Raw genomic sequence first — 25,539 nt, forward strand, 5'->3', positions numbered from 1 at the left:
CATACATAGTGTTCGCCTATATACTGCGACAATGTAGAAACGTTTTACAAAATGTTATTGATATAGCGGTAGATTAATAACAATATTAATACAGAGATAACGTCACAGAAAATATAATACAACGAATAATCATGCTGCACAACTGTTACAGACGCAAAGATTCATACACTAATTATGAGATTATTATTATTATTATTATTATTATTATTATTATTATTATTACCACTAGAAAACTTGATATGGTCCTTGCATTATCGTGATTGTGTTCTCAGTTTATAATAATTGCATTTACATCCAATAACATCTATCAGATGTGGCAAAAACAAAATCACTCCTGTGTGGAAAAATATATTTACCTACAACATTTATATTACATTTTAAAGCAAGTTTTGTAGTTGTACTATGGAGAGGTTAGTTAAACACTGCAAAGTTTTGAAATGATAAACATCTACGATGTTACTACACTGTTCATCTCTGTAACAAGAACGAATGTCTAACGCTCGGGTTATACTGTTCGAGAATTTATCGCTCGTGACAATTTTACCCATCATGCATGTGCGCTTCCTATCGGATTATGCTATGAACTACTTGGCGCTCGAGCGAATACGTCCGATGCAGACCTCTGGTGAGGAAGGCAATGAACCTGCGGATTTCTGAAAGCCATTTGTAAGTTAGGCCTACAGGAGTAAATCATTTTAAGTTTCCTTCTGAACAATGAATTGTTATAATAAAATTGATGATAACATAAACAGATCTTCCTATAGTCTTTACGAAACTTATTTTAAATTAAGACGTTAATTCTTATAAACTACTATTAACTTAAATTTATTTAGGACACAAATTAAAAAAAAAAAAGGAGAAGAATAAAACGGAAGTGCACTAGAGCAGTGGTCGTCAGCACTCGCTGAAATGGGTAGAGTGCATGGAGAGTACACAAGGGATAGAGAGACAGCATACCCGCCAGCAGCCACGAATGCACGCTAGGGTAGTGTCTTGTCCGCGGGTAAAGGACGCTAGCCCGAAAGTCCAGTGTTCTGATGACCGCTGTACTAGACAGTACTATGTACTATGACCTTATGTGGCTTCCAGCTATAAATTTAGTTTTATAGATTTAAATTAAGGACATTAAGTTTATGTTGCTTCAGTAGGGCGCTGTTTGTTTGCAAAAATGATGCAATTGTTGGATTTGAGATCTAGGCAGAAGCGCAAATGGCTACACGTCAATATAACCGGCGTGAGATGAAAATATACATCTAGCAAGTCCAACAAATTTATTATGGACGTCAAATGATTGTATGTTGAATAGAATTCTGTTTAGTTTTTTTATATTCATCCTAGAAAAATCTTTTCGCATGTGTATGTGTTTCCAAATATTTAAATCACTCTGCAGAAAAGTTAAATAACTAAGGGAAGCGGGTGCGATTAGATTGACTATTACACTCTTATTACGTCATACTACTTTTGACGAATAAAACGGTACGAAAGGACGTATTTCAACTAATCATGGCTGCTTATCGCACAATTTTATCGCGTCCCAGGCATTTGTTTAATTTTATCGCGTCCCTAGCATTTGTTTCTTTGTTTGCCAACATTTGAAACTGCGCTGGTCTGGACGTCAAAAATATATATAAAATTACAAACCACTCCAGTCGATGCACAGCAGTTTCAAATATGACTCGCATTGGCATTGAAGAACAAGAATTAATAAAAATCACTGATCATACCTATGCATCTTCTGAAATCCGATTTACAAATAAATGAAGAGCACCATTCGGAAATCCTGAATAAGTTGAATACACCATGTAGGCCTAAATCAACGAGTTCCACTTCTATTACGCACACGTCCAATATAACATCAATTGAACCACCAACCACATTCAAATTTGAAAATTGTACATTCAATAATTATTCCTTTTAAAATTATTCATGTTTATTTTTTATGTCATCGTCGTTAATTAAAACTTTTCTAACACTTGTGTATATTAGTTAGGTTATGTTATAGCTTCTGCTCTGAGAGGATAAAAAGAACTTCTGCTATATAATATTATGGACAGTCACGTATCAGAGATTGTTTAATCATTGATTAAAGTTCCCGTTAACACTTTGTTAAAAATATAAAATTTACTTTGTCATACGTTAAAAGTGTTAAAATTGTAAAAAAAGGTATTTACCTTCGACAGACGGCCCGTTTCGACGCTATGTGTCGTCGTCTTCAGTGTCTCACCTGTGGTTCAAGAGACACTGAAGACGACGACACATAGCGTCGACACGGGCCGTCTGTCGAAGGTAAATATCTTTTTTACAATTTTAACACTTTTAACGTATGACAAAGTAGATTGTTTAATATTAAGATTTATTGAATAGTAATCATTACAGTGTCTGTATAAAGACACTACTGCCATCTAGCATGCATCTAGCGTAATATTTGTAATGTTGAGATGGTACAATAATACATTTGAAGACAGTTGTATTTTCGTAAGTCAATTAATATTTTATTGTATTGGAGTACTTCGTTACTTCTAATTTTTATATACTTTCTTCTAATCGTGTAATAGTCAATTAAATCCCACTCGAGTTTTGATTTTCTCTAGATAAATCAAAACGTCTAGTGAGATTACTGTTGATAAAAGGTAACAATACTCTTCTCCTTGTATTGTTGTTCCAGTTTCCTGTTACACACGACACGAATGAGTTCTAATTGGAAGTTCGGTGGGACATTGGTTTAAACACTGAAAGGCATGTGTACTAACCTCTACCACAGTCTAGTATATACAGTCACGAAGCTCAATGCATAGTAAATATGCATCCATAGACAGTTGCTAACCACTAGGATCGCTACTATCGCCTCATCACAGACAATGCGGCACAGTCTATTGTTCCTAGTACCCTCATAAACTCAAGCTTCGTGACTGTATATACTAGAACTAGACTGTGTCTCTACTATATAAGACCCTTGCTGCCCTTCTTATAGCCGCGGGAGGGGAAGCGACGTGTGTACATGTGAGCAACGACTGGCTAAAGCGAGCAATTCCTACAGCGAGAACTCATTAACATGGCTGGTATAAATATACAAAAAACATTAGTAATGAATCAGATATCGCTGCCCTGCAAAACGATCTGGACATTATTGAAACATGGACGAAAGCAAATAAAATACAAATTAATGTAAGGAAATAGTACATTATGCAACGAGCCTATAATGAAGGTAATTAAGAAGCGAGTATGGATATTTATGAAACAACCGCAAGCGAGTTTCATAATTTTCATACGAGCTTCTTAATTACCATTATAGGCGAGTTTCATACGACTTTTTATGCTCGACCATATTTCTAACTTGATATTATTAATTTTCTTTGTATCTGACCTTGACCAATGTCCGATATGTTGTGAGATGTACGCAGAAGCGAAAGTATTGATTTTTTCCGAGGAACAGATGTTCACTTGACCTTGCTAGGCCATAAGAACCTACAGAGATAACATTGAAATTAAATTAGACATTGAAAAACGCGATGACAAATTGAATTTATTTGAATATTATTTACAATTAACGCTAATTATTATAGTAACAGAACATAACCTTCTGCGACAGTATTGGATTTCCAGCCTCCGTCACTTTTCGGTAATTCTCTTTCGATTGCATATCCGAGAATAATCGATACTTGCGGTTTTATAACGGTAGAAAGCTGACCTGTCATTGGGTGAACAGTTGTAACCTGAGTCGTCATTGGCTGAAAGACCTGACCTTTAATGAGTAGGTGTACTTTAATGACATGCATTAAAAATCTGCTACCAGGTGTATAATTACTACATTTCGGCAAGGTCGAGCATAAAGTAAATAAATATCCTCCTGTAAAACTCAAAAAGAAATTTGTGTCACATATTAACTAAATGGCTCAACTATACCACAAGTAAACACTTGTAGATATCTAGATTTATAATTTAAGTAACAAACTGGGTTGGGAGTAACAAGTCACTAATATTACAAGGAAACCTGGAAAGCACTACATTACTCTATGCACATTCTTAAGAAAACTAATCAAAAGTCAAAAGAATTATCGTACATAACTCTTGTTCACCCAGAAATGGAATATGGAGCGGTAGGTTTGGATCTGTACAGACAAACCCAAATTGATTCAATAGAAAAGGTCCAACGTAGGGCAGCAAAATATATAAAAATGGGGAAGGAATATGTCGAAGAGATAATAAAAGACTTAGGGTGAAAATTACTCGAATCAAAGCAACGAAAAGCCAGACTTAGCACATTGTTTAAGGCACAAATTGGACACAAAACATGGACTGATATCAATGCTAGTTTAGTGACACCTTCATACTTAGTTTAAATGCAGAAAACAAAGAAAAGATGTATCAAAATTTTCCTTTGTAAACCGCACAATATTTCAGGGTGGTCCTCTCTAAATCAATACATTTCAGGAAAAGTTGAAAAGATTAAGCTGAGATTTGACAGTAATATAGGTGTAATGTAATTATTTAAGTTGTGTCACGTGATGAAGTTGGCATGTAATTCATTAAAATGACTTGTAATTACTTTAAGTTGTTAATGGATGGGTTTAATACAAATAGATTTACTTGTAAATTAGATTTTTGGTTGCTTTACAATTTAGTGTTTATTAGTAAGTACTAGGTTTATAGGAATTATTTATTTATGGTTAGACTTAATTTTACACGTTATTTTATTGGTGTAATTATTGTAATGTTATTGTATTTCCCACCATAATAACAATACTGTAGAAGGTTTTTTTTTTGTAGATATAAGCTATATGATAGTAAGAGGGAAAAAAGTGTCAAGCAATATTTCGGCGGTTCGCGCTATACCGGTCAGAAATCTAAGCACAATCCGCTGCCGTCATCCAGACTAGTGAGCTTGAAACACTTGGACACGTGCTTGGACAATGCCCTAAAGGCGAGCTACTGATCAATGAAAGACATAATCGTGTATGACATGCTTTGGCAACAATGTTAAAAACTTTAAATTGGGAGATTCGTGAGATCATCGAAAGTCAAAAGAATTATCGTACATAACTCTTGTTCGCTCAAAAATGGAATACGGAGCGGTGGGTTGGGATCTGTACAGACAAACCCAAATTGATTCAATAGAATGTGTTCTTTGTAGCGTGTTTGGAATGATCTGCCTGTCTGTCCAATGCAGAACACATTAATGCAATAACCAGAGGACACAATACATCTACATATGCCGAACACATAACTAATGCTAACCATACATACAATAACATAAATACAGACATGGAAATCCTACACATACAACCCAAAAACCAAAAACTCAACACACTAGAACAATATATACAGACAGTGGCGATTTCTCTTAAGGAGCACAGGAGCAGTGCGCACCACCTCTTCAAATAACGCATGTTTTTAAATTCATATCAATGAGCTGCAGTAGACTATGTGAGCGACATAATTCTTTATTATAATACTATGTAAAAATAACACTGCACGTGTACTGTTCTTGTTGACGCCTGGGACTTATGTTTACCGCTCGACACTTGCGGCACACTTTCCATTCGAGCATGCGCAGTAGTACTGTTTCACTGGCAGGCTTTGGAGCATGGTAGGGAGCCAGTACAGTGTGCGTAGGAGGGGTTAGGAGCACTTTCAGAGGTGTTCTCAAGCTGTCTGCAGTAGCTGTTGGCCCGTTCTATCATAAATATTGCAATGAATAGTGTGCAAAATCTTTTAAATATGTAATTTTCTGTAAGAACTTTACACGAAGAGATAAAAATAAAGAAGATGGGTAGATGTACAAAGGAATTAAAATAATAAGTAACGAAGAACAGTAATAGAGAAGTGACAAGAAAATTCAACATTCGGACTTACGAAAAATACAATATAAAAGACGCTGTATTTTGTTTTCCTTGCCTATTGTTCGGCGACGAACATTCATTGACAAAAACAAGTAGGCTATGTGTTATGAATTTCATTTATTTTTCTGTTTGAATTTAGGACTGTGCGTAGTAACTAAATAATTTTGATTATCGTTCTGCAGATATGATTGATTTGAAGCACATGAATGAAAGAAATAAAAACACGATTCTTCAGCTGCACACTCAACAATAACGTTAAATTAGCAGTGTTGGGTCAAACAAACATACAGACACAATTGGATTCAATTAGACTGCCGAACTTCACAGTGATAGTTACCAAGAACAGATATGTGCGTGCGGTTTTGTGGAGCTTTTGATTTGGCATTAAGAGGTCACGATGACGTAGACTCATCTTTAAACGCTAGTATTTTTCTTGGCCTCGTTAATTTCAGTTCTGAATTAGACGCACTCTTAAGGAACATTTGGAAAGAGGAACAGTGTTTAAGATCACATCAAACACTATACAGAACGAAATCCTTCAAGCCATTTTGTTGTATGCCATGACGAGATTTCAAAGAAATAACGAAAGCTGCTGACTTTTTAGCAGTTAAGGCTGATGAGACGACAGACGTATCGAATGCTTGTGAATGTGTGAACTGTGTTATAAAACACAATATAGTGAAAACAATATTATTTACGATGTGCTGCATAGAAATTGAACACTTTACTTTGCTATTACTGGACCTACATAGGAAACTGATTAACTGCAATTTCTTGACTGATAAAATTATGTAAATCTATACCTATATAACATATATTAATAGTTATGTCGTAGTTAGTACCTATAATAATAATAATAATAATAATAATAATAATAATAATAATAATAATAATAATAATAATAATAATAATAATAATAATAATAATAATAGGGTGTAATAATAATAATAATATGATAATCATAATCATAATAAATATTTATCCACCACCAGGATTATTTATCACCACACGCCACTGTATACAGATACACCAAAACACACCTTAATCAAATCCTCAAAACACAGATCAATATCAGAACATACACACTAGTCGACTCCACTTTTCAACACTTTAGAACACGCAAACGTACCCCTACAACAGGCAGGGAAGTCGAGATGACGCCGGGGATCTAGTAGGCTCTGATGATGGTGTAAAGAATGCACCGAAACAGCTGTAAGCCGCACGTGTTTAAATAATTTAACACTAGTAAGTTTGCCATTTAATCAATTATTTATATTTAAGTGTTAAAAGTAGTGTACGCAAGATTCAAGATGGATATTTAAATCAATTAAACGGTTACACCTTGGGTGTACACTACAATGTGCATTTCACTTAACACTGTAATTAAGTAATGTGATTATAACGGGTAATAGAATTACCTGACTCTGTATCTTGCTTTAAACGGACACAGTGAAATTAGCGACAACCTGATAGTACATGGGATCGATCCCAGACGATAAGATGAAATTATATTTGTTCTCAGCCAGTCATTTTCTTCCCTTGTTGAAAATAAAACGCATGAAAACCTTATCCATATACCCCATTCACCTCTTGGCGTTTCTACGGGAATTTTATCTCACTCTAAGGACGCCGGGATGCTGTAAGAACCTAAAACCATATGATTAAATTTCTTCCGTAACCCCTTCCTCCTGACAAAGTCATTTCTCTCCCACGAGGAAGTGCTGGAAGCTGAGGAGGCCATACTTCACGTCTGTTACATAGCTTGTCTCTGATGTCATGTGTCGCGCTTTATGGTGGAAGTTTCATCTTTAATTCACAACAGCTGTTATGCGTTTATTTTTTTAAATAAAGTACGGTGAAGAGGTTAGGTTTGTAACAATATAAAAAGGGAAGAAATAAGTTTCTTCTTTCTGTATCCAATAGTTACGAATTCAGTATCACATGGATGTCACAAATTTACACAATATCTTCCTTATAAGTAAGGAGCGGATTCCTATGTAATTAAATATTCTTTTTGCGTTTGATAAAACACAATTAACAAAGTTAAAAATTCCGAATGACAAGTTTCAAGTTTAAAACCCGAATTTTATTTCACATAAAAACACTTATTTTCACAAAAAAATTATGTAAATACATATTTTCAGGAAATCTATTATAAATAAATAAATCTTGGAGGTTTTTACTTAAATAATTTTTTTACAAGAACTTTTAAATATAAAATTAAATCAATCATATCACTCAGAAATACGTTATCTTTTTAACAACTCTTGGTTGCTTCGTGTTTCTATGGGCTGTGTGGTGTATCCGTGATCCATTTTTTGTAATAATATCGCCACAAGTTCTGAGAACTGCTAAGCAGCATATCAGTGTTGTTATAGGAGAATAAATTAACATGGACAAGAAGGAGAGATTTAGCAACACATAATTAGGAATCTTTATTGTTGCTGAAGATGATTTCATTCCGCGCTTTGTTTGTAAAACACAACGGATAAGAGCTCGGCTATAAACATGATTTAATTTAAACAAATCTCTCGCCTCTCGTTCATGCCTATGAAGTGAGGAAATACATCTTGTTGTGATTCCCCGTTACCGGACCATAAGCATAAGCTGCGTAGTGTAGACTTGGTGGCGTCGCTATAGGAAGCTTTTCTCCGACATTGTCAGTCATTAGCTAGAAACATTTTTTACGTTAAGACGTGTGTATATTAGCCTCTTAAGATGCCTAAAATCAAATCGAGTTTAAGATCGCGTCTACAGCAATATGTAGATGAATTTAAAACCATTTTTACTACCGATGGAAAAGTGTTATTTTGCCAACCATGTGGTAAATCAGTAAGTGCAAATCAGAGCTCTCAGGTAACCCAACATTTGTCTGGAAACAAGCACATTGCCGCTGCTTCACGTGTGCAATCACGGCAAAACAGTGGATATAAAAAATGTGTAAAGTTGCTCAAGTATTGGAGGGTGTGCCTGTACGTGAAATTGACGGTGTAGGTGTTTGTGACATTCCTCTCTTTAAATATGCACGTTTGACGTCCTGTGGTGTGGAAAGATCGTTTTCACAGTATAAGTCGTTGTTCACAGATAATGGACGTACATTTGTGATGGACAATTTGGAAATTACCTTTGTTGTTCACTGCAATTCTCGGACAACTACTAGCAACTGATAGTCAAGTCTGATTGGTCAGTACCTAGTAACATTTTTTTTTTCAAGCTAAGTACTGTATTTTGTCATATTAAAAAAAATCATTTTAACAAATATTTTCGTACTTTTTAGCACGTAAAAAATAAATATATTAAAATGTTTAGCACATACAAAATCCACTCCCTACTTATAAGTTATCAATGATATTCAGATTTTTAATCGTTTAAGGTTATTGAAATGCTTTACTGGGCATGTAAATGAGAATACTACTTGTTTGAAACAATAAAGAAGAATTTAACTCCTTCAGACCTGAATTTATATTAAACAAAACTGAAACAAAAAACTGGTCACATAATCATTCTGGGGATAAAAATTCCCAAATCAAGTTTTCACAGAAAATCAAAATTTGGGGACAATTTTGATCCCTGGGGCCCCATAATTTTAAATTTTATTTTTAATTCAGTTATAGAAATCTTTCAAAAATAATATTCTCCATTTCTCTCATACTGAATTTTTCAAAATATTTAACAGTATCGAAGGCATTCCAAAAAAAAAAAAAAATTAATGTACACTATAATTTATATCATCCTGAAGGGGTTAAAATAGACACGTAAGGAAACTTTTCAAAAATTCTAAAAATAATGTCTGCCTTACTCATACTTTGTTGTTGTTGAGCCAACTGTCCGAAGAATGGTGTGAACCTTACAAGTTATACCAAGAAAGCACGACTTATGAGGCAACTAGGGCAAGAGATAATGGCTAGTGTGACCAGTTCCTTTCCCCTCCATTGCATACATCGCTGACTAGCTGCATAATTATTGCACTAGTCAGACTTCAGATGCATACAAATAATTGTTGAGGACTATAAAATATATACAGGGTGGAACTAAAATAGCCTTGCAGATTTCCAGAGCGAATAGTTCATATTGTATGTAACAAAAAACTATAATATCATTATTGGTGGAAATTTATAGTTTTTTTTTATATGTTTTCTAAAATGTTTAACAATCTCTTATTCGGTAACTATTGCGAGTAGGATCGTGATTTTTGTCCATATCAATAGGAAATGTAATAAAGAATAATTTATACCTCTGGCGTATTTCAATAGCGTTGACGGTTTCCGTTAAATTTAACTTTAAAAACCTCTAAATTCAAACATTGCACGAAGCGAATTCGTGGCAACGTCTTGGCAGCTCTGCAGCTAACGTACGGACTCATCGGGTTCGTTGACTTCTTACATCTGTATACAGGTGGAGTGTTTTAGGAACATCATGCCGGACTACTGAAACTTCAAACTTATTTTTCTAATTAACCGTACATTTAATCGCAAAACGTAATATAGGTTTTCTATTCATTTACGTGTACGCTATCGTCTCTTTCAATTTCCAAAGCTATTTCACTTCCACTCTATACAGGGTGTTTCCGAGGTGGTGTTACAAACTTTCAGGGATGATGGTGAAGGGCACATGTATCCATTTGAGGTTAGGAACCATGGTCCGGAAATGAATGAGTCGAAAGTTATAAGCAAAAATAGTTGTGTCGAAATGGAATTGTAATTTGGCACCACGTGCCCTCCTTCCCTTAACTTTTGGAATAGTCGTGGAAAAATGATATGGGCCGGATGTCTCCTACGTGGGTACTTGTCCCGATACAATCTGTGAGCTTGTCTACTGTACCCATTGGCTCATCCGCACTCGAAAATCAGGTCTGCTTATTCCGCTCTCGTGTACTCGATTTCACTAAGACTGATCGACTGGACACTGCAACTTGTACACCTTCACTGCTGTCTACAGACGTGCATATCAGGACCGACCATGTCCGTTACACATTACGCTATCTGCATTGCTTTAGTGAAGTTTTCTATCCCCACGTCTCAAACAGCGCACTGAATGGAATACTGTAAGTAGACAATGTAATCAACGTCAAGTGAATACAGTATGTGTAAGATGTACAGATAAATACACATAAATAAGGTCTACAGAGGAATAAAGTTATTTCATTTTCACACAACTATTTTTGCTTGTATCTTTCGACTCGGTCATTTCCGGACCAGGGTTCCTGATCTCAAATTGATACATGTGCCCTTCGCCATCATCTCTGAAAGTTTGTAAGACTAGTCCGGAAACACCCTGTATATCTTGGCAGCTCGACAGCCTACGTACGGAGACTCACCGAGTTCGTTGACCTCCTACATCTGTATACGAGTAGATTGTTTTAGCGACATGTTGCAGGATTGCTGAAATTTCAAATTCAATTTTCTAATTAACCGTACATTTAATCGCAAAACGTAATATAGGTTTTCTATTCATTTACGTGTACCCTATCGTCTCTTTCAATCTGCAAGGTCATTTCACTTCTACCATATGTAGTTGACTAGTTTCGGCCTGAGGATCATGTTCAGAACTTTAAACCTGGTTCATTAACACGAGAAAGTTCATTAATACACACTTTACATTCCTCAGTGATGTGATATAGTAATAAAAGTAGTGTATTCACATTATGCATTGTTTATTTTCATTCTTACCAGATATGGAAACTCCTATCTTTTAAACATAGGCCTAATATTACGAGCAAGAAATTTCTCATACTATCATAATAGTTTTATAATAGTAAATTAATATTATCCTATATTTTTACGATGTACCGAAGTACATATGATATTTCCGTGCAGAAATTCTGCGTCATCATACGATGAAGGATGAGTTGAACAGAGAAAAATTCTCTCCGGCATCGGGCTTTGAACCCGGGTTTTCAGCTCTACATGCTGACGCTCTATCCACTAAGCCATACCGGATTCCCATCCCGATGTCGGATTGAATCCTCTCAGTTTAAGTTCCACCTCTCAGTTTCCCTTTAGTGGCCAACCCTCATGCACTGTGTCACAGATGTATGACAGTGGCACAATGTCCAACACACTATGTGCAGAGGTGCACTCGTTATGAGTGACTAAGTGGCCGGGATCCGACGGAATAAGCGCCGTTCTAAAGCACTAAGTGATTATTTTTCGCATATCATATATTATGACGATGTACCGAAATGTATATCGTCACCTGAATGCAAGAACTAAGTAACTCGATTTTTTTTCTATTTTGTGACATTGCCTATTTACTTATTTATTGCACTAAGGAATATGTCTCGTTTTCTTTTACCTATTTGTTACATTGGAAAATAGATGTCACTGGTATCGTTCGATCAGTTACCTAGTTCTTGCATTACATTTTGTGCGATTTTTTCTATGCTATAAGAGAGATAGTTAAAAAAGGCAAATTTCGAGTTACCTAGTTCTTGCATTCAGGTGATGATATGATATTTCCGTGCAGAAATTCTGTTTCATCATACGATGAAGGATGAGTTGAACAGAGAAAAATTCTCTCCGGCATCGGGATTTGAACCCGGGTTTTCAGCTCTACGTGCTGACGTTCTATCCACTAAGCCATACTGGATTCTCATCCCGATGTCGGATTGAATCCTCTCAGTTTAAGTTCTACCTCTTGGGTTCCCTCTAGTGGCTACTCCGTCACAGATGTTTGACAATGGCACAGTGTCCATACATGTGCAGAAGTGCACTCGTTATGAGTGACTAAGTGGCCGGGATCAGACGGAGTAAGTGCCGTTTTAAATCACTAAGAGTGCTATTCATAGACATTTCGCTAGCCCGCACTACGAGCCTGCTAAACTAGCCCGGGCTATCGACTGGTTACTCGTACGGGATTCAATCATATCATATCATATCGCTAACACTGGTTTATGAATGCGAAAAGCGTTAGTTCGCTTATCATCCACCGGAAGCCCGCGCTAAGAATGTCTATGAATATGGCCCTACGTGATTATTTTTCGCATATCATATATTATTACGATATACCGAAGTACATATGATATTTCCGTGCAGAAATTCTGCGTCATCATACGATGAAGGATGAGTGGAACGGAGAAAAATTCTCTCCGGCACTGGGATTTGAACCCGGGTTTTCAGATCTGCGTGACGTTCTATCCACTAAGCAACACTGGATTTTCATCCCGATGTCGGATTGAATCCTCTCAGTTTAAGTTCCACCTCTTGGGTTCCCTCTAGTGGCGTACTCTCATGCACTGCGTCACAGATTATATTACCCATTAGAGTTGGGGACGGAGCGAGTAGAACTGTTGAGTTACTCGGTTCTATCGGTTTATGTGGTTGGCAGCGGAGCACCGAAGGTACTCGGTTAACCGTAGCCGTTACCGGTCAGTTCAAACAGAGTTCGCGAGTTTTACTTAATTCTAGCAGACAACAACGTAGGTACTGTTGTATTTAAATATTTTCTGCTGCAGGACAAATTATTTCCTTGTCCCCAAGGCGGACTGAAAGGCCTCTAGTATTGAAGAGGAGTTCATCCTATTATAATATGACCTGTTAAGTGGACCTGATGAACATTGACAGTCTGAACATATTACTATACATACTAATAATAATAATAATAATAATAATAATAATAATAATAATAATAACAATATTATTATTATTATTATTATTATTATCAGCATCATCATCATATTAGAGTGTTTGATTAATATTAAAATATGTTAAAAAAGGAAGCGCATTTTATTTTTCTTCTATTTGTGATTATTGGATTTGTGTTACCTCATCAGTCATAATTTTGTTTGTATTTATTTCTACGAATTGTGTTACCTAATTAGCCTACTTTAATTTATCAATAATATTATTCTTCACCAAAGAGAACATGGTTATATTGAAGGCTAGTAATATTATAAAATAAATAAACATTATGTTCTCCAGTTGAAGATTCCACGTTTTATTGATTATTTTATCCACTTTCCGTAATAGTAAATAATTCTGTTTGTTCTTTTTAAGTGTTTTAGGCAGCGCTTCATGGAGCCCGTTTCTTTCTATCTTCTTTTTTAATTGGCTGCAGCGTTTAACGTTTACATCACATGTTAATTTATTAGTTGTTAGTATTACAAATTATTTTATCAATTTATTTCGTCTGTCATATATAACAAAACTAAAAGTTAAATAGTCCTTTCATACAAAATAACTCCGTAAATAGTTGTAATCACGCAATGAATTTTGCAACCGCCATTTTGCAATGAAGAGAAGCACTTTTTTCTCGTCAATTGGCAAAGCGAAAGCGCTTTACTACAACGCCTTTAAAACACGCTTGGTTTCACTTTCAGAGTACGTTCTAAAATCGACTCAATCTATATAAATTTTAAATCTGCCGCCACAAATTTGTACTCGGTACTGTACTCGGTTCAACGGATTAATGACGTCACAGTAACTGGTCCGAACCGAACCGCTCCGTCCCCAGCCCTATTATCCATACCCAAACGGATCAGCCTGTATATTCGTTACTCTGTACACGGTCTAAAAGTTTTATTAAAGTGGAGTGACAGACCTCGCGTAGGAAAGACGCGAGTCACATTCTGGACGAAGTAATGGATTCTTCTGTTGATTACAAGTCACAGAACAGCTTTGGCGAGCCTCTTACTCAATTAGCACCGGGATTCCGCCCCTGGAGATTACTGCTGTTGGAGCGCTGTTCTAATTACTCAGATCCTCGCCAGCCATTCACAGATTATGAAAACTTGGGCGGCGGGAGGACGAGACTCCTGCCGTTAACCTGCATGTAGCATGAATGGTCAGGGACGCGGCTTGCAAATCCCATCACTGTGGTCTGCACTGCAGCGTATGAGGCGCCGGGGAGAATAGGGACCTGGGGGTTCAACTTTGGCCATAGCGAAGAGTGTCTGTGTGCTTGGGGACTCCTCCAAGAGGGGCGAAGTTACGTGTTCTGTTTCACATACGCAAGATGAGAGGATGTTTGTAACAGACTAACACGGTTTGTAAATTTATAATTTTCTCTCTTTCAGAAGAAATTTCCATCAGTAAAATCCTTGAAATTCTGTGAACCAGAAAGTGGATCTCCTGGAAGATATTATATTAAACACAGCTGATTATCACTTGTTAAAATGAACGAAACTATTATCCCTTACAGTGATAGAGTAAAAAAATCTAGGAATTTATATGGACAAAAGCTTAAGTTGGAATACTTAAATCACACACACATGTAATAGTAATATGCGTTACAAGAGCGGTATGTTGTTTGAAAAAGCGAAACGTAGTTGAGATTTTTTAATTTCCGAGAATTGAAAGAAAACATATCGCTCGTGTATCGTATATTATTTTGTGCGAAGATCGTTTATTATCTGAAAGAGGAATTTCTAATTAGTTGCAATGAAATCTCCATCTTGGTTTCTGTTCAGTGACGGAAAATTTGAAAAACAAAAATATATATCTTCAACACTGTTGCTTTAAAATGTTTTCTGTGTTTACTATACTCCAGCAGGCCGTGATATACGTCTGTCTTTTTTTTTCACCCCAGTCTATAAATGCGAACTTAACCCAAACGGTAAGGTTATGTGATGATTTATTTTCCATTTTAATATTTTAACAATATTATTTATATAACATATTGCAGTAATAACATCGGTATCTGGAATCTTGTTGATTTTTTCACGGCTTCCTTAATGTTACTTGTATCACGAATGCAGTAACTTTTGTGGAGTTGTAGAGTTTACTTAATTTTTGCAAATATTTAAAAACAATAATTAACAGTGCAATTTAGGTGATTTTGCAGTGGTAAGTTTCCAATTTATAATTATTACTTTATTGAATGTGTCTAAAAATAATATGTTAAAAGCCTAAAGCAGTAAAATCAATATGTCACTTAAGCGGTAAGAAGAGGGAAATTGTTATGTGTGTTAGGTTGGGAATACTGAATGTGGAATTTTACATTTTCCGCGGATTGGTTTTGTGCGGAAACCAAGGAAATAGGCATGATCTCGCACAAAATAATTTTTATGAAAATTCACGCACTAAAAAGAATTCGAAATTTCCTTCCGTTGCTTCTCAAGAAGAATTTAGCGCAGTCGCTCTTGATGCCTCATTTTGATTACTGTGACACACTCTACACTGACCTTAACATAAGACAAATTTATTATATTGTATTAATAAAATTCATACATAAAAATGGAAATAATTCTGAATTGTATTCTCATAGTTATGAAACAAAAGGTATCAATTCTTTAAGATTGTTTGAACCAAAATGCAACACTGTTACAGTATTTAATCATAGTAGTAATTTAGGCCCAAGAATATATAACAAATATACATATATATATATATATATATATATTTAAATATCCTAATCTTGTCAATTCTAATACTTCTAGTATTAAATTTAAAAAGTTATGTATGAATTTTATGAAAAGTGAAAAATTGTAAATTTAAATTTATATATTTCAATTGCATAGTAGACATAAGACAAATTCTATTGTATACTTATTAATTTCAATTCATGAATCCGCCCCTGAGCACGAGTTCTACTCTTTCAGGGGCGAGCTAAACTTTTTCTGCATATATTATATTTTATGTTACAATTATTAGCAAAATAAATCAATAAAATTTTATCGTCGATGAGATTGGTGATAGCGAGATGGTATTTGGCGAAATGAGGTAAAGGATTCGCCATAGATTACCTGACATTCATCTTTCGGTTGGGAAAACCTCGGAAAAAACCCAACCAGGTAATCAGCCCATACGGTGATAGAACCCGCGCCCGAGCGCAACTTCAGATTGGCAGGTAAGCGCCTTAACCGTCTGAGCCACTCCGGTGGCTTGTATTAATGGTACATTAACATTTTTAGACTTGAAAATTATATTGAATCCACCCCTAATACCGTTCGATACATACAGAAAACCTACCTCAACAATCCATTCAACACACAATACTTTTACCCACCCTACAACCCATAAGATGAGCAAATTTGGGTATTTAATTGACGGTAAAATTATAACTCCTCTAAATAAAGCTAATTAAAAAAAAGAATATAAGTATATTATAAATTTGGCAATAGAAAACGGTTTTACCAATCAAATAATAAAAAAACGTGTAAACAAAAAAAAATCCAAATTATTAATGAAGAAATTTACAACATTAAACACCTGAAAATATAACAGAGAGAAAAAAAAACATGACACGGAGTGACCTATTTTTATTTTACTTGGTTATTTAATGACGATATATCAACTATTCAGTTATTTAGCGTCGATGGGAGTGGTGATAGCGAGATGAGGCTGAGGATTTGCCATAGATTACCTGACATTAGCCTTACAGTTGGGGAAAATCTCAGAAAAAAACCCAACCAGGTAATCAGCCCAAGCGGGAATCGAACCCGCGCCCGAGCGGAACTCCGGATCGGCAGGCAAGAGCCTTAGCCGACTGAGCTTCGCCGGTGGCCGGAATAACCTATTTTGGAAAGATTTCTAACAGGTTAAATAACTTCTTGAAGAATCACACCATCCATATAGCCCCCAGAACAAATAACAGAATACCTAATTGTTTAAACAATACTGAAACGTATCTAAATGATGGCATTTATAAACTGAATTGTAAAAACTGACCTAAAAATACATCGGTCAAACCAGCAGAAATTTTAAAATCAGATACAAGGAACAAATTGCAGATTTCAAATATAACCGTAATTAATCAAAATTTGCAACCCACTTCATAAAAGGTCATGAACTCACAAATATTAAGGACGCATTACAAATAGTAAAAGTCGTAAACAATAGTAACATAATTGTTACTGCTGAGGAATATTTCATCGGAAAAACATTTAACTGCGGTATCACAATTATAAATGAACAAATTAGTAATCCATCGAAGCCACTATACAGGGACATCATTTTATTTTTACTTCAATTTTTATTGTACCTGAGTTTTGGAATGTACTTCACTCCCACCCCTTCTACTAGTAAACTTTCAACCGTTCACGACACAGAGCCGAGGGCGCGTAAGCAGTACTGAGTTAGTGAGTATAGTGCGTTACAGAAATATGTTCGCGTTTTCCAGTGACGAAAGAGTTTTCAATATTGAATCATATTTTCGTAAGGTACTGTCGTCCGTTGGCCTACGTCGCATCCCGGTTTCCCCCACCTGCTTCTGTTCGCCCCTCTGTAAAGTCTAGTAGCTGGGCTATCTTATCTATTTTCTGAAAACATTAATTTCTGTTCGGAATTGGACGTCTACGTAATATTATACAAGTGTTTAAAATAACCTAAATAAAAGGGCCTCGTTAAGTAATTAATTGTCACGTGATTTCCCCCCCTTTCTACGACCCTGCGACAAAACCACTTGAACGGACAGTAGATAGCATTTCTGAGTAATTTTATCTTTTCGGATCGGGCAGAAGTGAAGATTGAATTTACAGTACGTAAGGTACTCTTTTATAGAGTAGGTATAGAATTATTTCAACATGAGTTACTCGTACGAAGGACGAAACTGGTAATTGGAATTACGTACAATAGTCTATAGTGTGATAATATGCACAAAAAACTGAAACCTGCATCGAAATGAACGGCCACCATTTTCAAAAATGTGTTTAAATATCCATACTATGATTATTTTTCAATTTAACTTCATTCTCTATATTGTACGCTAATGTGCTGTAACAGTACAATATACGTTGCATAATTAATACGTCCGAATGGATAGCTCAATTCGGGAGTAAATACAGTAAGTGTTAATACAGTACTGTATTATGATTAAGCAAACACCTAATCAAAATTATCTAACTCAAAATTGCGATATTTCCTAGTTTACATAAATGGATGAAATACTTTTCTTCCCTCCTATACCTAGTAAAGTGATTTGTATTTTACGCCAGTATCATCGAACTCCAGTCGTGGAAGAAGTAGCAAAGGGTGTTTCCTGTTTCAATCGTTAATAGAAAGGTTTAGCCAGATTAATATTAAAAATGTTAGTAAAAATAAAATTATGTCCCTGTACAACTTATTCAAATCAATTGTCGTAAGAGAACTCCCAGCTGAACCTACACGTACAATCCCCACCCCAGTACCTACGTCATAAGACGTACATTAGCATGTATACGCATAATGTGACCATGCTGTGAGAAGTTAGTTACAGCCGAGCCTGCACAACGCACACAGTAATTGTTTCAATTCAAATTATGATGTAAGTCTTATACTATAAACATAAAGTTTAAAGAAACAAAATTTATATACGAATTAGCTTCTCACAATATTTAACTCGTCTTACAATTATACTTGGCTACAGCTGACTCCCGCAACATGACAAAAAGTCTACCACAGGAAGAAATTGTACAACAACTTTCACAAAGTTTTAAAGTTGATAGTCACGTTATATGTCAATTTTAATCTAATGAACGTTTGAAATTTTAACTATATTTTATTCTTGTATAATTTATGTATTATTTATTGATTCCTAATCAACTATGAATTACGTTGTTCATTTTTATGTGTTACTGTAGTAGAGCCATAGTATCAAAAACAAAAATAAATAATGCCACAATTACATATAATAAGACAGTAAAAAATTTAGGGGGTATATTTAGATTCAAATTTAAATTTTCAAAGTCAAGTGACCTACATATATAAGAAAACTTTTTCCATAATTCATTCCCTCAGACACTTAACCAACGTTTTACCTCTCAGCCTTAAAAAGAACCTGATCCAAACTTTAGTGATGCCCCACTTCGATTATTGCGATTCTTTATTCACGAATCTAAATACTGATCTTGCCCATAGACTACAGCGTGTTCACAATATCTGCGTTCGTTTCGTTTGCAACATTAGAAAATTCGATCGTATAACACCGTCATTAGAATTGTTGTCTTGGAGTCCACTTAAAGAAAGAAGATTCTTCAACTCTCTCTTATTACTATTTAAAATCATCCACACCTCCACACCCTCTTACCTACCATCTCGTTTTGTTTACTTTTCACTACCTCGAACCCGGAACATGTATCTTCTCTCTATTCCTCTGCACAGAACAGCCTTCTACTCATAATCTTTTAGCATATCTATTCCACGCCTCTGGAACTCTCTCCCTGACCATGTCAGAGACTGTCGGACAATATCAAAATTTAAATTTAAATTAAAAAACCACATTCTAGTTCATGGAATTGCTTGTTGAAAACCTGTCACGTTGCGCAACTTCGGCTTAACCCTTGACATATAGTAAATATTGTAACTATGCTGTTGTAAAATTGATAATTAATATGTAATGTATTTATTATTATCAGTTATCACTATCATCATTGCCATCTTCGTTTTCTTTCTTCTTTTCTTGCATTAGCTCTATGAGAGCTCTATAGTGTTCTTTTGACCCTGTTGACCCTCTATAGGGCTTTAATTTAATTTGTATTATCTTCACCAGCGTCTGTATTTCTTTTTTGTATTTATATGTGCTATCTGGTGGGATGAAAGAGAAGGCCTTATGGCCTTAATCCTCTCAGATTAAATAAATAAATAATAATAAGTAAATAATAAATCTGAAAATGGCAAATATTGCCGAAAACGTTATGGGTGATCTTTTAAATCAGCGATGTCAGACAGAGACCAAACGGAGCGGAGCGCTCCACTAGACTGGTTGCGTGCTCCGGTGTTTCCACAGACATAAGCAAGTTCACACTCCGATCTAGCTCCACAACTGGTTTTGGAGCTTACAACTCTGACACTACTGTTTTAAATGTAGCCTACTATAGTATTTTAATTTATAAGTACGTAGACGGCTATTATACAAAATATGAATATATTAGACGTATTCAGTTCAGAAAGATGGAGTACCTCTATTTTGATATACTGAGGCTTATAGCCTAACAGTCTTACTAATAAACCGCGTATGGTTTTTATACGAGACTTATGCAGAGTTGAGACAGAAAACTTTATAATAAACCCTGCATAAGCTATGGATGTATAAACAGGCTGTAACTATACAATGGGAATTGCTTTGCAGTAGTTATATACACGAAACCCCTTGTTTAAGCGTTGTATATAGAGAAAAAATGGCCGCCCCTCTAACAGCTGTTCGTATCGACTGCCATTCTACGATGATGGTTGCCTTGTAACCACAGAAGAACAAACCAAAGAGCAGAAAATAATTAGAATAATATTGCTTTAGCTTGTACTCTTTGACCAAAATATAGTGTGGTAATCGATTAGAGCCAGTTGTACTATCGATACTTAACACGCCATACTAGAGCGCTCTACCGGATGCAATAGAGAACGTCAGATATTCTATTACCTTTCGTAACGAAGTAATGACGAAACTATGACGTAGCTGTGTAACAGTTATATTGTTATACACGACGTATGTAGTGATTATTAGTAAGGAATTTACACACGACGTATAAACAAGCTACTCATTGTATAAGTATAAGACAGTTAAACGTCTGTATATAGAGTTTTTATTAGTAAGACCGTAACACGAAATGAAGCAAATAGTGTCGGGAAATTTTTTCAGTAACTCAAATCTGAAGCAAGTATTTCAAGTAACTGAGGCCCTACAGGCTATTCATTTACATAACATTGTTATGTAAGTAAATGCGTGCATGCATGTTTTTGATGACCACATAAACTTATATTCAAACAAATTTTAGCATTATGGCAGAAATTCTCTGTGCGAAAATAGGCAGAGTGTGTTGGCGTTTTTAATTATATTTTGTGTGTGAAAGACTTTGAAGTAAACTCGTTGGCGACACTGATAACACAGGATGTATTTGGGACAAAGAACACATATCCATCTCGTGTGTGATTACCTACTGGGAAATGAACAAAGGTCACTGTCAGCAGATTACTATCCATTAACTCTACGTTATCCATGACGGTAGTACGTCACGCGGCTTAATTTCAGAACTGCATGCGGGTTAATACCTCAGATAACGTTCAAGGTACATTCCTAGAACGTGGAGCGCTCTTGTGGTCATAAACTGGACAGGGCTAAACAGAATACTGCTGAGCGGGTATATAAGCAGAAACTTAATCCAAAAGTTTCCACAAACTAATTGTCTGGCTCATTAAAGCGAAGTTACTTGACGATATTCGTATCTTATCATTAAGCGTTTGTTATTAGCTAGTACATTAATGTAGGCGACGTAGTCTTGTGCAGCAATATCTTTGAGACGCAACCCGACAAGAGATATTCCGGCATCTTCCCTCTGAATTTCTTCTACAGGAAAACGCTTCCATAACCTTCATCTGGTAACTATCTGAAAACGTTGTTATAAAATTATTGAATTTTGTGTTTTCATATTATTATTATTATTATTATTATTATTATTATTATTATTATTATTATTATTATTGCTGTTGATCGATCAAAATATTTAATCGATTAACTATTTGAATTTAATTGATTATTGTTAAATTTAACTTGTGTTCAGTGATAAGTATAAGTAATAAATGTTGTATATTTGTATATATTGTATCGTTATATTACAAAACAACTATTTTAATTACTTACTAAGATATTTATTATGAGGCTTATAATTTATTGTGTCAATTTCTCCGGGAATTTTTTAGACAAACATATGTAACAAAAAGTATGAAGAATCACCTAGTTAATACTGCTTCATCCATGATTTTAAACATGTGACTGAATTCACATCCTTCGAATTAAGTGCCACTCTACGTTTAGTAACAATGTTTCCTGCATCACTAAACAGGAAAAAACTTTTTTTCTGTCAAGCACTTCTCCACGATCGTTCAATTTAAATCCAAACGTTTCACCGAGATTACCTCTCAAATTCTCATATGACATAATGGAGTTTGCCCTTTTCACAAACCACAGAAAACTGACATTTTTTTTTCTTTATCAAACTAAACACACGTATCTGCAGTGCTTGGGAAAAGTGACATAAGTCAGTTTCCACAAACCTTTTTTTTTTTATAATTTATTGACAACTTACACTGGTTTATGTAGATTTTATTTTTTTCTGTATGAATTATTGTAATGGGAGAAATACTTATGTATTTTTTTCCAAGCGAGCAGATGTTCCGTAAGTTGTCAATAAATTATCAAAAAAGGTTTGTGGAAACTGACTTGTGTCACTTTTCCCAAGCACTGCAGATATACAAACTCAGTACTGTAATCGAATTACCAGATTTTAGAAAGAGAAGAAGGTAGTTACGCTCTCACTTGCACACAGTGTAGATATGGCTATTTTATAAGGGATGAGGGGGACGAATCCCAGAAAAGTATGTATTTCATATGCTAGGAAGATGAGCTGACAACAAGGTGGAAGTTTTCTTGAAAAACCATAAAACTTAATAAGGGCTTCGCATTGTGTTTCAACTTTCAATAGAGGTAGACTATGTCACTGTTCTCATATCTCCATCTCTTTCTGAAGTGTTTGTGCAAAGATTTTCCCTACGCTACCTGGTTTACAGTACTACTGTGCATTTAAGTAAGTAATTTCCGAAAGAGAAATATTGTCGGAATTTTTAGTATGAGTTTGTATTATCAAATTAATAATTAATATTAATTACAACCGATTAATTTTAATCGACTCGATTATTCGATTAATTATTTGATCGATTAATCTTACAACAGAAATTGATGGATTAATCGATTATTATTATTATTATTATTATTATTATTATTATTATTATTACTATTATTATTATTAAGGTTTTGAGCCCTTTAAGGCTTGCTATGAGCTCCAAATATTTCCCTGAATTATCCACTTTTTGTTTTTTTAAGGTTTGGAAGAAAACTACGTATAAGTTTTCAGCGGTATCTATACTGATACATGATGAATCTGGATGGTGAATTATTCTCAGTAAGAAGATTGGAGGTGGCAGAGATGAAATTCTTAAAATCTGTGGGAGGTTACACCTGATAGATAAACGAACTTAAACCGAGAGGATTCAATCTGGTATCGGAACTGGTTACCAAGAGGTGGAACTTAAACGGATTCAATTCGGCATTGGAACTAGAATCCTGTGTGGTTTAGTGAGTACACCGTCAGCATGTAGAGCTGAAAACCCGAGTTCGAGTCCCGGTGCCGGAGAGAATTTTTAGTTAGTAGTTAATATTTATTTATTTAACCTGGTAGAGGTAAGGCCGTCAGGCCTTCTCTGCCCCTCTTCCAAGGGATTACAACTATAATATGAATAATAAAATTACAATTAATATTAAATTTACAATTACAATTACAATAAAAATTAAAAATTAAAGTACGACAAGAATACCTGATTAATGAAAGCTAGACATTTTATCATAGAAGTTAAGAACAAAGAATATTTTTGTATTTACTAAATTACAAATTAAACCTACAATAACAAAATTCTATAGTGATGAAATTACCGGATATTGAGATATTTTGTGGTAGATTAAAAGAACTATTTACAAGAAACCATGTCTGAACGAGTCTCAATTACTGACCAAGTGCCTAGTAAGTTTGCGTTTGAATTGAATTTTATTTCGACAGTCCCTGATGCTAGCAGGTAGCGAGTTCCAGAGTCTTGGCAGGGCTATTGTGAAAGAGGATGAGTATGAAGAGGTGCGATGGGATGGTATTGTTAGTATTGTTTCATGGCGAGAGCGTGTGTTCAGATTGTGGTGGGAAGAAAGGTAAGTGAAGCGAGACGACAGGTACGAAGGAATAGAAGAGTTCAAGATTTCGAAGAGAAAGAGAAGTGAATGTAAATTTCTTTTCTTATCTAGTTTAAGCTAACCTATTGCTTCCAGGGATGGGGTAATATGATCATATTTACGAACATTGCTTACAAAACGTACACACAAGTTATGAGCACGTTGAAGTTTCATTTTGTTGTCGCTGGAGAGGTCAGTCAGTAAAATGTCCGCATAGTCGAAATAGGGAAATGCAAGTGTCTGCACAAGGGACTTTTTTAAGCAAGAGGGGAGATGAACATTTATCCTTTTTAGCACATGGATAATAGAATATACTTTTCTGCAGGTACGAAGGAATAGAAGAGTTCAAGATTTCGAAGTGAAGGAGAAGTGAATGTAAATTTCTTTTCTTATCTAGTTTAAGCCAACCTATTGTTTCCAGAAATTTTTCTCCGCTCCACCCATCCTTCATCAACTGATTTACATGTTTCATGGTTACGTATTAAGGATTCCTAAGCACAGTAATTTTTGTTATGGAGTATATTTCTAGACAAACTGAACTGATGCCGATCTCGAGTAATTAGTGCTGGCCAGCAATTATAGAAAACAACAGTGCATCATTTTAAGTGAGTTGCGATATTAACGTAAATGTTTGATCCTATTATTTGTTGAGCTCAAATAAATGCCCTGAGCATGATCCCAGTTGTGTTATATATACACACACACACACACACAATAACAACTATACATGACAATACTTCATTTACGAACAAACAGGCTCATTGTTTCAACTGTACATACACCATTACAAACGCATGTAAATATATTCCTCTGCAAATTAAATCCAATCCGACAAAATTGTATACGAGAAAAATTCTAAATAATTATTGTTCAGAGACAGACTTGTAATTTTACATTCGATATTTCATTTTTAATCACCAGGGACCGCATTCCCTTCGGCAGTAATAACTCAAACAAACAATATTCTAAAATATTTCGTTAGTACACTAGAGAACATGAAGACTTTTTAGGGTCATTTCATATATTATAATAGAAGAGAATATTGAAACGTATTTTTATACAGAATACGGCCAAATAC

Source organism: Periplaneta americana, chromosome 16 (assembly GCF_040183065.1).
Source record: "Periplaneta americana isolate PAMFEO1 chromosome 16, P.americana_PAMFEO1_priV1, whole genome shotgun sequence".
NCBI lineage: Eukaryota > Metazoa > Arthropoda > Insecta > Blattodea > Blattidae > Periplaneta > Periplaneta americana.